At 35.0% G+C, this 20,234-nt stretch overlaps 1 long non-coding RNA gene across 1 annotated transcript in view; it reads left to right on the top strand.

Moving 5' to 3' along the window:
- Window positions 1-6,712: 6,712 nt before the first annotated feature.
- LOC125696712 (uncharacterized) overlaps window positions 6,713-20,234 on the top strand; it is a 67,012-nt gene continuing 53,490 nt past the window's right edge. Inside the window, exons 1-3 of the long non-coding RNA XR_007378476.1 lie at window positions 6,713-6,931; window positions 14,578-14,658; window positions 17,864-17,970. This is a non-coding gene — a long non-coding RNA (uncharacterized LOC125696712). The remainder of the gene's footprint in view (window positions 6,932-14,577; window positions 14,659-17,863; window positions 17,971-20,234) is intronic.

Here is a 20,234-nt window from a genome sequence, read left to right as displayed (position 1 = left end):
GAATAAGGAAAATTAGTAAATAGATATTCTACAGCAGAGTATGTAAATGATTTAGCATACTACTGGCATCACAGTTAATCCCATCTACGGCAGGATTTGAACTGTCAGGATTAGGTGAGGCTTGAGCAGGACAGGTCAGAACATAATTTGCATGCACAAGTTGTGTGTAACAAATGAGAGAGCCACACAACATGAGGAGGTGTAGAGTTAGCACCCTGGCAAAATGAAAAGAAATTGGGATGCGAATTTTTCCATCTCTGTTAAGGACTATGTTTATGAGTGGGTGTAAGCGTACTTTTTCATTCTATAAGGATATGCTTTTGAATATATTTATGCATATATTTTTTTCACCTAATACGTGCTTTTCCATTCCAATGTTAATATTTTAGATAGGTAAGTCAAGCTCTCATTACTGGAAAAGCTCATTCATGAGACACGAAATATGTTCATGATAGTCATTATATGTCCTTTGAATGGTGTGGTATATTAAAAAAGAATATAAAATTAGGCTTAATGTAGTCGGGAAGCAAATCTAATCTGAAAATCAGTACTGCTTTATTGCTATAACTTTTGTACTGCTTATGAAGTAGTTGCAATATTGAAAAAGATTATAAGAGTTTAATGTGACAGCCGAAACATTATGGGGCAGATTTTGACAATATAATTACACAGCCTAGTTCAGGGTGTGAAAGGAGGAAGTGGGGTTGGAGGTTCTCTTGTTTTCTGTGTCTGTCGCAGTTGCTAATTGAAATTTTGTTCACAGAGGGTAAAATGATGCTTGCTTATCCAAAATAAGAGGAATGTAGGAATATCCATTACTTCAACCATTCTTCTATAATGGTGGACTGTAGGATATTGTAGATGGGACTAAGATAGTTAGAAAATTATGAATATATTTTTTTAAAGTATTAAATGTTATTCAAGTCTATATACATTATTTTAGAGAAGTGCATTTTTATTTAAGTGTTCAGATTATATTACTAAAGAGAACTGCAGTTACTACATGTATTTATATGTTACTGGCCTATACATGAATTTTAAAGTCTCTACACTTCAGTAATTTGCATAGAATTGTTAATGCAAAATGTCCCAAGATTTGATTTTTGAGTGACTTTTCTATGTATCTTCGACTAAAATTTGCTTCTTTGTGTTGACATTTTTGCAGTTTTCCTCAGTTCTCAATCTCTGTTTTGAGAATCAGAAAATGCGCAGTGTATAATATACATGTGTAGATAAAAACATACATAAACTTTTCTGCATGTTTTGGAAAAAAAAGACAAAACTGAGCAAGATCAGGCAGCCCAAAATTTTGCAAAAGCACAGAAACCTTTTACTCACTTTCATCTGAAGCACATTTATTTTAGCTGAGCTGTACATTATGATCATCATATAAGATCTGTCTGAAGTTGTTAAGATATCATAACATCATTTATGTATTGGCATATTATAACTTACTGTATTTACTTATTGTGCCAACTAACTGTTCCTTTGAGGCAGCAGCAGCAGTAAATTATGAACCTCAAGCTTCTATCGCAAAATCACTAACAGAGGGAATAACTGATGTCAACTATCCTGTCTTAGATACTTATATTCTTATCATGGCATCATCTGCACATCAGTACTGTGAGAATCTTACAGAAATTTCTCAAAAGCAATTCTGCACTTCATCTCAATGACTTGTCTGCTTTGCTTTGTTTTATATACATTATTATTATTTTTTTTTTTGTCAGGAAGATTCTCATGAATAGATTAGATTTCCACCATTCACTAAAATTGTCATGTTATTCATTCTTATTCTTTGCAATCACCTGAAAATTGGTAATTGCTACTCTAGAAATCTTTTAAAAGTTTGTATGGAATGACCCTCGATGAAGGAGATTTACCCATATTTGTGTCTTTCCCAACAGACGATACTGTATTATTGGGTGCAAATCAAATACTTTCAATAAAATTCACTCATCCTTCCTATGTAGGAGGTTAAGCTTGCTTGCCAGAAAGTGCTTGTGTCTGACACTGGATAATGAGATTTTGTCTGAGCAGCTGTTGTGCCCTTCAGATCTGTTCTAACAGTGATTTTACAGCCTCTGTGGAAAGATCAAGGAATTGCTTTCTTTTCCAGAGTGCCAGTAATAGTTATTTTCTGATCTGGAGTGTTGTTTTATTGTTGTTTGTTTGTTTGTTCTTAAATCACTGATATAATGTTCTGCTTATACCAAATATCAAATTATTTTGGCAACAGAAAACAGTAACCTATGAGTTTGTAAAGCGTACAGTAGCCAAAAATTTAATAATTGTTCTGTTCTCCCTAAGTCTCAGCCTGCTGGTTCACTGGTTGTTCAGTTACATGTTAAGCATCTTTATCACATACAAATATACTTTTGCTCCGGACTATGAGCTAGCAAACAACTCCAGGTCAGCATTTTCAAAGCAATAACAGTGAAGATCATGACCTTTTCTTAGCCCTGTGGCTGTGAACAACAGGTGTTCATGATGCCTGCAATCAAGTCTTTAAACAAGCAGGTCACAGTTTTGTGGTAAGCTTTCATTGTTGCTATTTTGGACAAGATTTTAGTGCTTTCTACCAATAATAGACCACTTTTCACTTTTCAGAATAAATCTTTTATAAAATGAAGAGAGCTACAAGTAATGACTGTGGTCTCAAAAAATCAGAAAGATAGTTAAATGTTACCAGCAAATGTAGATGTCTTAAATGCTGAGCTGTGCAATCTTTATGAAATATTTGAATATCTGGTAAAATCTTCAGCTATTTAGATTAGTGCTTAAAAAATGAAATTCTTTTAAGCATTTATCAATGGTTTGGATTTATCCAGATCAAGAGATCTGTGTTCAAATGACATGCTTTCTTTATTTTGCCCGAGGATCGATTCAGTGACCTTCAGTCAGGTCAGCTACCTAAGTATAAAATCCCATTTTCAATAGAGAGCAGATACATTCTGTAGTAATGGGATTTTGTGGTCTTTCAGTAAGTTATTCAACCTAAATTCATAAACTGTTCTACATAGTTTGAGTGATTTTATTTCCTGTCTGTATCTATTTCTGCTAATGATTTGTGCCTAGAGATCATATTTTTGTGAAATGAAACCATCATAATGGCTTTGTAGAGAACTAGACTTCATTGCTTGGCCAGATGTTGTTATCTTCATATCACAAAAAGAAAACTCTTTTGTTCTGAGTAAGTGAAAAGGTCACATAATTTCTGTGCATGGTTCTATATTTCTTCACCCAGAAAACTGCAGCAAGGTTGGATCACATAATCAGAAAAGCATATGCAAATTATTTAAGCTGAAAGATATGAATGAAATTATTACAAAAAAAAAAAAAAACAACCAACAAAAAACAAAAAACCAACCTGTTCTTTTCTCAAGCATCTCTGGCTTTTACCACAGATATTTGTCATGAAGCTGGTAAGACAATTAGGTTTGCCCTGTTAATGTTCATGCAAGTTGCAGGTGTAAACCTTTATAAATCAATGAAATGACCAGGCTTTTTGTTAACAAAGGAATATTTGAAGACCAGGCAGAGAAGCTATTTAAGCAATTTATTTGCACTATTTTTTAATTTATGATGAAATTTGACTCTAATTAGCAAGACTGCCTAGCTTAATTAATGTCTACCCAAGGCAGTCAGCAGAGCTACTGTTTCGAAGGAAGGTAGAAATCAATACTTTTTGTTAATATTTCCACAAATGTGTCATTATTCTTTTCTGTTGTGCCCTTGAACACGAGTCTCTTTAATTTCCCATCACTTTTCTTTTCTTAGCTTACTCAAGCATTTGTTTCATTACCTTTTTGCTTGCTCTTACTAGCAGGACTTTACAGTTGTTAGACTAAACTACTTCCAGAATAATGACTATGGTGATAATCAGTTTGTGATCTTGTTTTAGCATTTTAATTAGTTGTAATTAAAATGTTGTTTTAAATCCATCTTTTTTTAAAGTGCACATCCTTTTCCATACCCCCATGTCTTCATTTGAAAGGCAGTAAAATACTACTGCTATGTAAGATGGAGTTGCTTGTAATGAAGGGGTACACATAACCCAGCAATAGATTAGGGTTTGTATGAACTCAGGTGGGCTCAGGTTGTAATTGCATTCTTTCCCACTGTGAAAAATACTGCTGCCAGCACTACTGAGTACTCTAAGTTATCGCTGCAAAACAGTGCAAGTGAATGAGGTCTGAAGTTTTCCCAAGCTGTACTGTGGACCAAACTGTACCTGCTACCTCCAGAATAGGAAAAAATGAAGAGATGCAGCTCAGTAAGGATCCAGTTGGTCCCGATAATACAATGATTAAAACATTCTAGAAAAAAACATTCGCACAGGCTGTGCAGAGAAGCTGTGGATATCCCTCCCTGGAGCTGTTCAAGGCCAGGTTGGATAAGGACCTAGACAGCTTGATCCACTGGGTGGCAGCCCTGCCCATGGTGGAGGATTGGAACTGGAAGGTCCCTTCCAACCAAAGACATTCTATGATTTCATAGGCTCTTTGCAATTATCTTCCCAATTTACTAATTGCTTAGACACCATGAGCACATCAGCCATCCTCCAGACAAAATGTATTTTACTGTTTAACCTTGCATCATTTGTGACAACTGGGGTGGTTGTTTTATTCTGTTTGTTTTTAGTTTTATATCAGAAATCTGCTTTCAGACATGCTGACTGCTGCATGTGTAATGTAGTACGTTCTTAAAGAGAGAATCCTACGAGTATCAACACTATGGAAGCACTTTCTTGTCTGTAATGAAAACTCTTCATTAAAGCATATAATCGTATTTTCCATTGAGCTGTTTAACAGGACATCCCTCATTTGTTAGTATTAAAAATACCATTGTTACCTGTACAGATTTCTGCTGGTGCTGGCGTTGAGCAAAGGTCCTGTTAGAAGAGATCATCTTCCCTTTCTCAAATTGCTTCCTTACTGTTGCCAGGCCACCAGACACAGTAGAGGATTTGGTTTTCTCTGGAGTCTAGAGGAATAAAGTAAGGCCAGTTGATTTCCACTTGCAGTAAGAACATGTTTTTGTTTTTTGTTTTTTTTTAATTTTTTAAAAATAGCTAAGAGCAGAACACCATAATGCTTATTAATTTAAAATGGAGACTTTGAAAGCACTTGACTATGTCTGTACTCTCTTATATTCTTATATGCAACTTCAACTCACATAATCTGTAAATTTTTAAAACTTCAATACTGCATAGGAATTAGCATTCAGAATAGATATATAGTAGTAAAAGAGTTATTTGACGTTTGTCATCAAAACATAGAACACGTATACTGCTCAGATTAATTTTTAAATCTCATTGGCCTACTTTAGGATGTTTATTTGAGATCAATAATTAGGACTTGCAGATTATAAATTTGTTTTGGAATTTATTTAACACTAATTGCTAAGTGTGTCTGTGTGCAATAGATCCAGCTGGTATAGCTGCATATTCTTCTCTGTCAAAACTACTGTCTGAGGACTCCACTTTCCTCAGAAACTTAGTTGCATATTTTCAGCCATGTAATGCTCTTTATTTGCAAGAGTTACTCAGGTCATTGGCAGGGAAGACAGACAGTCATAAATAGCATAGCTGGCAAATTCTTAGACCACTGAACAAGAACCATAAATTGTGATTCAGAGAACAACAGGATTACCTCTAGTTGAAAAATAGGGACTTTTGGCTAGAATCTTTAACATAGAAATAGTAGGTCCCATCTACTTGCTTGCCAGTAGCAGTCACTTTTCAGAACAAACCTTCTCTGCAGTTCTCTCTTCTAATTGTATATTTTTAGTTTTGTTACCTTCAGTATCGCCACCTGGCTCTTTCTGTATTTTCTCAGTAGCTATTGTGGAAAAACATACAGAGAACTTAAGGCAGACCTCTGTGAGATGATCTTTCTTCTTCATAAAGGCTAGAAGAGTGCCTTCAGGCTTCCTATTCTGGTTCTGTTCCTTATTTGTGCTACCTCTCAGACAGCAAGCCAACAAACCTTTAAGCATTTGAACTTATTAACCAATATGCAGAAAATAAAATCCCTAGTAATTAAAAATTGCATTGTAATGAAGATTACCAAATAAATCTGCTAAGTAAGCAGATACTAAAAAACATAATTTTTTCTCCCAAGGGAAGCATAATTCTATGTAGAAGTAGATGAGTGAATGTGAAAAGTAATTAATGAACAAACATTGCAGGCACACCTTGCCAGCCTTTTGAAGATATTTAGAGTAGTTAAATGCAGTTATAGATCCTTTAAAGAAGTACGTTGATTCCCTTTAATGGAACCTCATACACAGTTCTTTATTCAAGCAACAATCAATTTCAAATGGAAACAGCGAAGTTTAGAGTATAAAGGAAGCAGTTGGGATATTCTTGACAAAATTAGATTGGTTAGATTGGGGCAGGCTTCATTAGAGAGGTAGAACTAATTTCAGCAATGAAGGTGTGCAGGAGGAAGGAGTTAACACCTCCTCAGACAGAAGAATTGAAGGCATCTGCTCTTAACACACAAAGGCAATTAAAGCCAGCAGACACCATTTTCATGGTTTGAAAACACCTGGTGACTGCTGGCACCAGGTGGCTTCTGAGCCAGCCAAGTACTGGGAGGTCATCACAGCTGCTGCAAGCCCCTCCTCCCAAGGGCAAAGTGCAAATAAAGTTGGGAAATCCTACAACTCTTTTTCTATGTAGGCAGACATAGTGACTGGTTGGGGCTAGACCTGGACTGGCTTTGTTCTTTTGCCAGGTGCATGCTCTGCTTTACAGAAATCCCTCTTTTACAGTTAGGGAAAAGTGTGTGCTCTCTGTGCTCTGAAATCCTAGTGTAAGTAGAGACCAGCTATTTTTCTATTGTTGTAACAAGCCAGCACAGTGCCTCCATTTCCTGATGAAAGTTGATTGAGCTACAATTTCCAGCTAGGATTTCAAGGGAAGGTAAAAATGCACTTTGTATTCTTTAGTCTTTATATATGCATTAATTAATAGAACTGAAATAGACTTTAGTGATTTTGCTGGCTGATATCTGAAAATTTAACTTTCCTATTTTCCTGATAATTAAATGTGTACTGAAGTGGTCTGCTACTAAGATAATAAGTGAAATATGACCATAGATAGAAGGTGCAACATTACCGTGCTGCACAATGGAATTTTATATTTGTTTGTATTTTTAGATAGTATTCCATACTATGGGTATAGCGGAAATACCAAGTCATGACATGAACCAGTGATTGAGCACCCAGGGGAGCTCGGGTGCATGCCCTTGAGTGACCAAAAAGGATGGATTCAGGATCCATCCCTTCCCAAACCTCATTTAAGGGTTGGCAGTGAATGCAAGGGTGTCTTGCTAGAAGTCCCTACATACCTGAGGCCTTCTAAATGTAATCAGCTTTTTTCCTTTATTTCTGTGCCCATGGTTGTTGCATTTGAGCAAACCCTCACTTGCCTAGGTCCTTGCTACTATGCTGCTATTGTTGTCCTTTCCATTGTGTTACAATGAGTAGTATCTTATTTGAATATCAAATTAATACTCTTTTTGATTCTTATTTCCTTCATGTGCAAGACTGTGAAGCTGTATGTTGTAATCCTACCTCTCTTCAACTCCAAGTTGAATAGATCTATGTCTTTAGCAGATTTGTCAGAGAATACTGCTCTCTGTAAATCCTACACAACAGTCTTGATTATTTAACAAATAAAAGGAAAATTCAGACTAAGATGCAATATGGAAGTTACAGGGGACGCTAAAAAGTACTCTAGTTTATTATGCAAACAGCTAAACAGTAGGTGCTCAGAACACACATCAAATATATTTTCAATTGAAATGTCTAGAAAGCAGTATGTAGTAGGATCGCTCCCCAGTCTCTATAGCCTATAACAGTTCATTGCTTTTTACTATTGAAATACCTTTCTGAGCCTTACTCTTACATTAAAAGCTTTGTGGAATCTGTTGTTGAACTTCTCCAGGAGAGAAGTTTTTTGTTAACATGGTTTTTTATTGTTTTGGTAAAAATTACAGTATTTTCTACAATAACGGCAAGTTTCTACTATAATAAAAAAATAGGAAGTTTATTTTCTTATAGTGAAATTCTGGATTGCTTCCACCACCATCAAAAGTGTCACATTTCATTTTATTTTTTAACACTTTCATTGTCTGGTAGTTTCATCTTGGGTTTTTGAAGCTGAAGACCAACTTCTTTGCTTTATCTTGCAGCAAACTTGTAACTGAGGTTTTCATTAGATCTTTTGATATTCTAACTTGATTCTCACAAACTATAAGCTCTGTTTTCCACATTCTCCTATGGTACTGAGTGGGAAAAAGGTTTTTTTCTTTTAATTAAAATTCCTTCAACTTCTTTAAACTGTCTGTACTATTCATCCCTATCACTTCTTGGTAGTAATAGTAAACTTTCTGTAAAATGCTCAATTCCTAGTGATAGGTGTGTAGAGATGTTTAAAAACCTTACTAATGTAATTTTAACTTAGTTCTTATATAATGACTTTATTTTCAATTATTTTAGTATGAAACAATGCCTTCTGTTATATCTGATCACATAGAGTTGCTATTTTGTGGTGTAATAATTCTGTAGTTTGAACAGCTGGAGTTCTAAACTGAATCTCTTGAATGTGCTATTTATTATTTCATGATTGAAAATACTCTTAGTGATAATCTGTCATTTTTTGTTATCATGAGCTAATAAAATAAGTATATTATTAATCTCTTATGCTTTCACTCCTAATAAATGAAATTCATGCAGCAATGGAATAAAAAAAAGAGTAGTTCCATGAATTAAAGGCAGTTGTCTGAATGACCAAAGGTACATAGCATGAAAAATCTCATTCGGTAGAGACAGAGACTGATGGATCAATATGTTTACTATGTAAATTTGATAATTTATGCTTTAAATTACTATCCACACAGTGTTCCACAAGCTTATATAGGTATGGAATGCTATGATGTGTTGGTATGCAAAGCAAGCACAGAATTAAGAGCGTAGTGAAGCACTGTTGTCTTACACTAGAGAAGGAGTTGCTGCTCTCTGCCTTGGACACAGCAGCCTGATACAGAGCCAATTTTTCTTTCAAGGAGACAGTCTCCTCAAAGTCCATCAGCGTGTTCCCAGCCTTGGCAGTACTGTCTTCTGGTAATCCTCTTACACGTTTGCGACGACCCACTGCAAATACAAAGGGATCACGATTCCTGAGTAGGAAACAGGTGCATTTTTTTCTCAAAATCTTGAAAGCAGAAGTAGGAACTCAGTGTAATAACAACTTGTTAGCAATGATATCTTATTTCCAGGTTAGAAGTTACTTAGGACAGACAAAATGAATTCAGTGATGTTTTTGAAACTAGGGAACGTTTTGGGGGAAATAACATTGTATTTTAAACATCCAGTTTTATGCATGTTTGTGTTGGTAGTACTGCAGTGTGGGGATAATATTAAGAAACTATTCATTGAAAATGTTTAGGGAAGTGTTGATGTTCAAAGGCTAATTCTGAAAGCCTGTGCTGAAAATGAACTGCAGTAGTGTCCCTGAAGTCAAAGAGTTTTGCTTGGAAAAGGAATTTGGAGTTGCCTGTAATACCTGTGAGCAATACCAGCTTTTAAATATAGCACAGAATTCAATTAAAATAGCTGTAAATCATTCTGTACCCTATTAACCGTATGTGACAAAACACAACCAACATAAAAAAGAATATTTAACCCACATATGATAGCACTTTATGTGACTTTCCAATCTCAAAATGTAATCTAGCCAATTTATGAGCACAAGCAGCTAGTCCATTTTCAGGTGTTAACTATGATCATGATCAGTATGCAGTGCAATAGCACTGCTTCCATAAGGCTATTTCAGCTTGGGCAAGGGCTGTCAGCTGTCACTCCTTTTGAAAGACTCAGCTTTTTAAATTCAGATAGTGATACTCTTGATCATTTGTTCTATTTCTGCATCTTTTATTCTATCCATCAGGTATTGCAATTAAGTTTCACTAAAGAATTGTCTGATTTGCAGAAATGTAATTTCATTATAAATTAAACAGTTGAAATAAAGCATTTGCTAAGGGAATTCTACAAATGATGATGAAAAATACTTGCAGGTCATGGGGATAGCTCCTGGCTGTTCTTCAAGCACCCACAGGTATCACTGTGCTTTACTTATTCAGGGTTGTGCAAAAGGAGGAATCTTACTCATCACGCATAATGCAAGGCAAGAATTAAAGCTGAACTGCATTTTTTCAAAATTAGAGTGTGTGAATGTTCTTACCTTTATGACAGTATGTTACAGCTTATCTGTCTGCAGTTCAGAAACAGTGAATGTGGAGACAGTGGTTCAGAGTACTCCTGAAAGAGCAGCGCTGACTTGTTAGCACCAGGAAGTCTTTAGTTCTAATAAATTTATATGAATTCATTAGAAAGGTGCCTTAAATTTGGCATTGAGGTATTTTTCCTTCTTGTTTCAGATAAAGAGAAAAAGAATATGCTGTAAGCATCTCTGTCATCTGTAATCAGAAGCAAAAAGTTTAATCTAATCCACATGCTGGAAATTCCTCTTGTCCTACCAAGGTTTTTTTTACAGTCCATGGAAAACTGAGTTGAATAACACTGAAGTTCTGTAAATAGGCCACTCCCATTTTGGGAGGGAGGCACCAATACTTGAGAATTCAAGAACATGTATTTTTAGCAAAGCCAGCAGAATCTATTTTTTTAATCCTTGTGCTTGTACTGCACAAATCAGTGTGCCCTGATCTTCCCTAAATCCATCGGTTTCTCCTTGTTGTTGCAGAATAGGATGAAATAAATTTGTCACAACCAGCCCTGCTTTTATTCTTAAACAACTGCTTTTTCTGAGATTGCAGAAGCAGGCTATAGCTGAAATGAATTGTCTTTTAAAAAAAAAAAAAAAAAAAAAAAAAAAAAAAAAAAAAAAAAACTAAAGAAACCCAAAAAGCCTCACACTGTAAAATAACAAAAACACCCACAGAAAAACACCCTTAAAAATACGAAGCATGATTTTTCTCTTTGAATTTATCAAAGTTGAGGAAATTACTGAATTAAAAACTAAGAGTAAGAAGCAGGTAGGAGTACTACAGGTATATCCTCCTGTTCTATCAGCTTGCTACCTGTAGATGTGCTACGAAATTAGTATCTTTGCTTCATACGGATTCAGCTGTCTCTTAATGTATATATAAAACACCAATCACATACTAGAGTGCACTTTTCTGTCTTTCAGTGCTAATCAATACCATTTACAGAATGGTGTTACCTTCATAAAGAAGAAAAAGCCTTTCCAAGCAGTTATTTTTTTTTTGTCATTTTTTATGTCAAATTTCCCAGTCCACTGAAATACACCATCCCATGGAGACCAGCTCCACTGAAGCACACACCACTCCTTTTTTGGAGCACGTAGAGTGGTGCAGGTGATTTTTGTCTCCATGTTTTTGAGTGGAACTTGCTGGATGTTTTTAAGTCTTGAAGCCTGTGTAGCTCTTGCCAGAGTCAACTCCTTGTTCTGGAAGCCTAACTGTAAGGGTTGTACATGTGCATGACAAAAATGCAGGTTCAGTTAATCACGTTTCTTCTTACCTAAGTTGGCTGAATTTGATTATTGTTTTACTAAGATGGTGGCTGGGAAGAAAATATACATATCATAAATCTCCCCTTTTTCTTATGAAGTGACCGTTGTTTAGCTTTGGCATTAGTAAAAGCAGCAGAGAGACTTTTCAAAATGCTATCTGTTCAGCTAGATAGAACAGTGCCAGGGAAGAGGTATCCCACCAATCAGGGAAGAATGCCAGAGCATATCTAGTCTGTCTGCCCATTCACTGTAGAGCTGTTTAGCTGGCATAGGTGTTCAGGTCCAGTTATAGCAAGCAAATAAAACAAGCAATCGCAGCCTTCCATAAAATCACACATAGATGTAAACACTCACTGAGGGGTAGCATTCAGTGTAAACACACCCAACTTCTATGTATTTTCTTCTCACCCTCCTTAAAACTTCTATGTGAAGATAATTTTCTATTTACATTTGTTTATGTATGTTTGTATTTTGGATGCAATAATGATCAGCAAAATAATTACTACAGCTTAAGAAAGTATAGCAACAGTTACAATAAATGAAAGCTTGCTGGAAAGAAAATGGTTTTCAAAGGAAGTAAAATTGGGAGAGATTAAATTGCTGTCCTCCAAGTGAGAATTCTGTACATTAAACCAGATGTAACCGAAACAGTAGAAAGATTGAATGTGTTCTTCAAAAACAGAGAAAAATAGTCAGCCAACAATATCATTTCATTTCAAAGGCATATGACAGTATTTAACATAGACTACTACTAGTATTATATTTCTTTGCCCCTGCTCTAATTTTCAAAAATGTTTGCAAGTTTAAAACATTTCTTGGTGTTGTCCTAATTCAGCAAGGCATTCTTGGATTCTGCCTAATTGTAAGCATGTGAATCAAGAGAAATGGGAATACTCGTGTGGTTAGACATTATTAAATTCCTTGCTGAATTGGGGCCAATGAATTTAATGGACTGTTTTAAGAAACATTTTAATAGATACATATTATTAGCCACTTGAGGAGTGAAAGTAATAGAAACTATTCTCCTGTTACCTTTAAAAAAGGAAATGTGCTATCCTTGGAAGCTAGTTATTGTGTAAGTTAATACAAAATCCTTTCGGATAGACCACAGGTTGCTTAATCCCTCATACTTTCTCATTCATTTTGCTCTAAGATTTTGCTTGTTCAGGACTACTCAGGGGTGTAATATCTTCTGATTCTTTTGAGGATAAATGTGTGTTTATGATGAAAAGTTTTGTCATAGGAGCCTTGTGTTTACCTGTGTGAGGTATGTCAACAAAAGCTGTTCTCTTCTGTCATGTGGGACTCATATGATTATTTCAGACTATGTAATTCTTTATTAAGGATAACATATCAACTATAGAAAGTAAATAAAGCTTGACAAATTTTTCAGGCATAATAAGACTGGAGAATTCTGTCTTACTGCTGATCATATTCAGTGATACAACTACATTAAATATCTGTTTTGGGCTTCTCAGCATTTTCGTAATAGATTAAATAGCATTCTAAGCATTGCCTTCATTGTTCTTCAGTGGAGACAATGGAAGTTGTTGGTACTCAGCCAAAGAGCTTGCTGTAAATGTTACTTGATACTTCTAGAAGAATAAGGCTTTGGCATAATTGAAACACGTAGTAAAAAGTTCCATAGCACTGATGTGGTTTGAGGGTTCTGCTTCTGTTGAAAAATTGAAGCATTTAGTATAGAAAACCCAAAACTCATGGGAGAAATAATCTGTGGATCAGCCTTATCTTATATTTTTCAGGTTTTGAAGATTTATTCAAGTGCATAGTTGCAGATTTTAGCTCCTAAGTTCAGCACCACTAGAAGTTGAAGAGTTTTCATCAGTGCTTTCAAATACTCAAATGAGTCTATAGGGAATTTGCATCTCATAAGACTGTCTGAATGCAAAATGTTACATTACAGCTCTCACAGGACCTTTCAGGAAAAAAAAACACAACACAAACAACCCACTGTCCTCTATGGGTCTATCACAGATTTAGAAAAACTTTCACTTGTAAGAGACATGAATTGTTGACTATGCATTTTTATGTAGTTCATAGGCTTTCTTATTCCTGACAGATCAAAACTGCTTCTGAAACATACATTGCTCAATTTAGAATCAGAGACATGGTATGGAATGTAGGATTCATTTCTCTTGTTAGAAAGGAGAAAGAAAATCTTTAAACTGAAAGAGCTTAAAAGGAAAAAGGAAAAAAAAATTACTTACAACCATTTTTATAAAAAAAGATTTTTGAAAATCTCAAGAACATACAGAGAAGAAAAATATTCCCACATGGAAAAATACTATTGTATCTAATGGTAAAGAGGGTGAAGAGCCGATGTGATAACAGTTACCCTTCCAAGAAGAAATGAGCAGGTTGAAAATCTCTTTAATTTGCCAGAGGGAGAGGGGTTTGGGGAGGGTGGGAGGGAGGGAGAGGAGAGGAAAGGAGAGAAAGATGATATCCAGTGGTTCAATCTGATAGGAGTTCATATATTTAGTTTGAAAAATAAGCACAATAAATCTATGTAACTACCAGATGCTTGCACCCACTGGGTATGCCCTTAGAGTGGCTAAAAAATGCAATTGAGATTGACAACTGCTGCCTTTACTGAACAGTGAGGGTGCAGAAATGGACATAGTTCCAACAGAGGTGGAGATGGGGCGTGAAAAACATGCAACTAACTTATTAGTGTATTTGAGCTGATGGATTTTATTCAGGTAACAATTATTTGAAAAAGCTAGGAACAAGACAGTAATTAGGTATGGGAACAAAGGAAGATTCTGTTTAGAAAACACTGTTCTGTATGTCCTAAAAACAGAGCAAACGGTCACTAACATGCTGCCCGATGTTAGATAAGTACTCAAAGATGCTTATCCAAATTGGATGCTAATTCATTACAGATTAAAAGTCAAACTATCGTCTTTTCAAAGATGGATTTGTTTTTGCCAGTAGAAATTAATTTGGACCTTACATGCTGACCTGTCATTTCTCCTGATTCTTTTTAGATTAAGTATGAATTCTCTTATCTGCGACTACATAAGTCTAGGGTAACTCCATTGAAGTTGGTGGACATGATGAGACAGAAGGTAAGGCCCATTAACTGCAAAGGCCTGTAAGTTTTTGTATTCATCAACTTGTGTTAATTCTTAAGAACATCATACAGTATTTTTGTTACAGAGTCAGTCTAAGCCTATTCTATCTTCTAATCAAGTTCATCAAACTCTTCTGTTACTTGCACAGTTGCAAGTTTCTTATTACACTTTATTATACTTTTGTGAAAGTAATCCTCTTCAATTCAGGATTCAGCCCAGTGACTATCAATTAAACAAGTTTATTTCAAGTAATTAATTATGTGCTGTAACATTTAAGTTGTCTGAATCAGTGTTCATTGTAAGTCATTTGAAATGCAAATAACTTTCTGTAAAGCCCTGCAGCCCTTGAGACCAATGTAGACTAGTTGTAAATGACTTTAGCAAGGATCTTCTTTTATAAGCTGTACTGGGACAGACTTTTAAACAGAGCAGTGGATGAAATAGATGTGCAGTAATGTATACCTCATTTAAATGTGCAAAATAGTTGCTGTGATCACAGCACTGTAAAAAGACTTTAAGTTAATGTGGGCTTTCTGAAACCTGAGTAACAACCTGCAATTTAAATAAATCAACTGCACTTCTGATTCTTATGTCACTTTGTCATGTCCAAATGCCTCCAGCTCACAGATAGCAGATATGTTTGCAAAGCATCATGTGTGTTACCTACATACTAATTCAACTGATAGTTTAACTTGACAATTATTTGCAGAAAACAACGTTTATACCAAAAACAAATGAGAAACTTAATTAACCTACAATTTATTCTTCAGAGAAAACCCTACCAATTACAGTCGCTCTCTCCTGTAAATAATTTTGCAATCAATTGTAAATAATCATTCATAAAACATGCTATTGTCAATATTTTCCCATTTTTTTGAAGACAATCTAAATTAAGCACAGTGGATTTTTCAGTTCATAGTAGGTACTCAGATGAATCTTATTACAGAGGATACACAGAACAGGTAAACCTAATGCAGAACCTGGTGGCACTGGGTTACCTGTACAACTGCTACCACTTGCTTACTCCCCAAACTAAGCTTTGTTTGATTTAGTTATAAATAAAATTCTTGCTATAGCCTCGGGCCTATGTTAAGTGCACTCAGCAATAAAAGTTGATAATACATCCTTAGGTCATTGAAAGGTGGCATTAGTTCATTGAAATAATTTTTATTTTTGAAGAGTTTAAGTGCTAAGATTTCTTCAGTTGTGTCAATCCTTTGGTGAGAGTCCCTTTGTCCAGAGGTGTGTTTCTTCCTAGACCTAATAAATATTCCTTAGACCTAATAATATCATTAGTAAAGCTCTGTCACTTCAAAGCCATTTAACAACTTCTGCTGAAGCTGCAACTTGTTGCCTCTGGAAATGAGAGGTTTCACAACATTGGTGTTTGCACAGTAGCGATACCTTCAGAATTGTTCATTCTCACTCTCCTTCTTGGACTGCAATACACCATTCCTATTACTTGCGAAGGTACAACTGTTTTAAGGACCTACACAATAAATCAAACCAGTGGCTTTGAGTAAAATAATCCAAATTGAAATAAGAGCTTTTTTTTATTTTGATTGTTTTGTTTATCATCTTGCTTTTCTTATCTGTATCAGTTCTGAGATCTGGTTCACAATGTGTGCTGACTGATTTGGCAGCACAAATGAGAGGCACTGTCATTCAGTGTGGTGACAGGGTTAAATGTGAGGAAAGAAGGGAATGAGGCTCTTTAAGCCAGCATTGCCAAAGATGTGTGAAAAGTGATTTCCTACTAAGAGCAATTTTTTGCTCTTGCCTCAAATCAATTTCTCTCTGGATTGTAGAATGCAGTTCATTATAAATTTAATGTATTATAAATGAGGAAATTTCTTACAAATCTTCTTCCTCTTTGCTACAAAATCTTATCTACTGCCTTTTGTAACAAAAGACTTTTTTAGTTTTGTCAAAGCCACAAAACTAGCTTCTGTCTTTCAATGTTATTATCAGTCAAACTTAGACAGGTTTCCTGTTACTCAGATGTCTGTGGAGAAAATAAAGTTATTGTGTTTAAAAAAAAAAAAAAAAAAAAAAAGATAAAAGAAGGTAAAGTAAGGCTAGGGAAACAGGTAATAATTCTAATAATTCTACAGCAGAAAGTAATCTTGGCTGCTAATGACGACAAGTTTGATGCCCTAACATTTGAAGAGCATAACTACATCAAAATAAGAGTCAGTTACATTTTTGAAGTCACTGAAAGCCAATAAATATAGCTCTCCAAACACCATATGTAGATAATATTTTTAAAAATAAATCCACTTTTACAGTATTGACTTTGACTGACAAATAATCCTGATCTCTGAAGAAATGATCACTCGTCCTTCAAAACATTGCAGAAGAGAGATTTAAATAAGTATCACAGTAGTTTACAGATAAAACAGGTAATGGTGGCCTTAGTTAAAAGAGGTCTTGCTCACTGAGGTTTACTTTTTGGTCTACTTGAGTCTGGAATTGCTAAACATGCCGTGAAAAACCAAACAGAAGGATTCTTGTGATTCACGTTCTTTTTTTCCTTTTCCTTTTCAAAGGAAAAGTTGTTTCTGTCTTACTAAATAATACCTGAATTTATGGCATGTGGGTAAACAAGTGTTATGTCTGCTTAGCCATGTGATTATAAATGTTTCACTCTAAGATATTAGAAAAAAATACACTTCAGTTTTGTCAGATCTTTAATATCCACTGATGCTGTAATTTTACATTGCAATATAACTGAATTCACACTAGGTAACTAACAGGTAATTTTTAGCCTGCATGTTAACTTCTTACTTAAGAGTTTCTTATGGTGTTACAAAATGCAGATTACTTTGGTAATGTTTGGTAAACATTAATATGCTGGAAAGGGCTTGTCATTCTCAGAACAGTAAATATTCCCCAGCCTGAGCTTCCAAGAAGTCCCCAAATGCCATTATGGAACCTGCTCTAAGTGACTATAACTATAAGTTGCTGTGTGCCTGGGACTAGGTTCAAACAAGTATCAGATGCTCGTCCCTCGTGCCATTTCATTTCACCAAGATGAAACTTTTATTCAAGTCATAAAGTATATATAGTATTTGTCTTAAAGAAAGTTCATTAAAATATTGATCTTATCACTAGAGCTTTCACTGTGGTGGAAAAAACTGCTTCAGCCCAATGAATTAAAGTTAATCTGTGTGACATCTTCATTCTTTTCCCTCTGCAGTATTAATGACATAATGCTGATGGTATGAGTGTTCTTCATTCCTGAGCTGATCCTGTTTGTTTAAAAACTGCATTCAACTACAGCATTACAAGTCTCCAATAATGGATGTAAGTATTCAGTAGTACTCACGGATAGATTAAAAAAAAAAAAGATGTTACACATGTCAGTGTGAATTATTATCCTAGTTTTAGTGGTTTAGAATTTGAAAAACAAAGGGAGGTTGATGTTTGAAGTATGTCATTGAAATCTCCAGGGAGGGGGGAAATTGGTAGCGTTACACTACAGGGCTAGTTACTAGAAACATTAGAGCTATGTTCATGAAAGTACTTCTCCTGTGATCCACCTTTAAAGGGAGGTCTGTTATTTGCCTCCTAATCTCTGCCTGAAGCTGCAAATAGTTTTTCGAAGCTTTTGAGGAGAGGTGCCTCTTTGAATATCTTTTGTCTTTCTAAAATGTGAGAAAAGATTCGGTAGAGGGAAAAGGTGTGGCAATTCTATAGGATCTGTCAATCAATCATATAGGCTTGGTTCAGACCCCAGCCCATGCTTTTTGTGCATTGACCATGAGGGGAAAAAAAAAAAAGTTTCTGCAGATTCACTGTATTTAATCATTTTAGCTTTCTTCAGAGTAAGCATTTAAATTTATCTGTGCTGATGTTTAAGGTGTTTTGTTTTAATGTTAAATTTAATGTATTTGAAAGAAGAGTAACATTTTGTAATATAATACAGAGTTATCCTGCAGTTTATCTATAGTAAACTTGGACCAGAAGTTAGGAAAATGAAACACCTTCGGTTTTGGAGCCATTTAATGTTGTGTAGCTATGTTGTACTTGTTATAGTAACAGAACTAACAGGAATGATACAGCTTGCTGAGGCAGCGTGATGTTTACAGTCTCAAAGTTATGATACATGTTTTACCCAAATGAGATAATGTATCTGGCTAAGCTCTATGAATCTGTCATGGTGCTGCACTCGACTGAGAGTAAGGTCGAGCTCATTAAAATTAAGATTTGCTCTGAACTCATCAAACAGTATGAATACTCAGCTTACAAGACTAATGAACAAGTAAATTTTATCATCTTGCCTTTTATCGAAAGATCCTTTTTCTCCTGCTCTATTCTAGCTCTGTGCTATTAAAGAAAAAAAGAAAACAAACAAACAAACAAAACTATATTTGGTCAATGAGTGTTGTATTGAACTGAATTCTTCAATACTAAATATTCTTTTAGGTTCTGCCTAGAGATGACACGTTGCAGTTGATATGGCATGTAAAATTTACAAGCAGAAAGCCACAATTAAATGTTAACATATTATAAAAATAACACAACGCCAAATCCAAACTATCTCCAGTGAAATATAAAATCAAATTACTTCTTTTCATAATAGATGAATGCTGTCCATATTTTTGATAACTTATTTGTAGATTTGGGTTGTCCTCATCAAAAATTATGAGATGAGTAAACTTTAAATTATTGACCTTTGAAGATTTCAAAAACATTTGACAACGTTCATAAATGAAAATTATATAGAATACATTTGCAAAACATATGAATCCATTCTGTTATATTTTATTGAATAATTACTTAACAGACTTATGACACCCGTCAAAAAACAAGCTAACTAGTTTTGCATTGACAAGCATGTCACGTTCCCTTATTAGAAGCTTCCCTTACTGTATATGTGTGATTGTCCATTGCCGTTTCTGTGATGAAGTGAATTGTTTGATTTATGTATAAAGGAATTAAATGCACTAATCTCTCTGACATTACCAGCATAGACTTGAGAGAACAGGAGGAGTAAGTGGAAGGGGGAGAAATAAAAGGGAGATAGTCATGTAGTGAGCTATTTTTGCACTAGCATGGTGATACATTGCATACACTTACTATATAAGTGCAAACAGAAGTATACAATTTAGGAATCTCAAATATGTTTGCATGTTCGTGTGTTGTATAACAGATATTTGACTTTGGAACCAAGTGTAATCAATATTGTTTCTCTATTAAACCAAAGCACAGGTACCTATGCTCTCTTAAACTGTAGTGTGGTCTTCAAAGTAGGGTCCAGGATCTGCACAAGACAATTGAGCTGCAGGAAGAAACTAATTTATATCAGTATATTTTAACATTTATTTAACAATTTCACATTTTAAATTATTTATTATATCTTTCATTCTTTTTAATACCTATTTTTGTGTACATAATATATTGGTACTTATAGAATAGTACATGTATATTATTTAAAAATATATATATGTACACTGGGAGGGCATTCTCAAAAGTGTCTTACTGGTAGGCGTATGGGTTTGCCATCAGAAATGTTTGGAGACCACTACTGTAGACTACTGAAAGAGGAAATCAGATCAAAGTGGTAA

The sequence above is a fragment of the Lagopus muta genome, chromosome 8, assembly GCF_023343835.1.
Source record: "Lagopus muta isolate bLagMut1 chromosome 8, bLagMut1 primary, whole genome shotgun sequence".
Lineage (NCBI taxonomy): Eukaryota > Metazoa > Chordata > Aves > Galliformes > Phasianidae > Lagopus > Lagopus muta.
The sequence above is the reverse complement of the archived record's forward strand: the minus strand, read 5'-3'. Positions and strand labels throughout refer to the sequence as shown.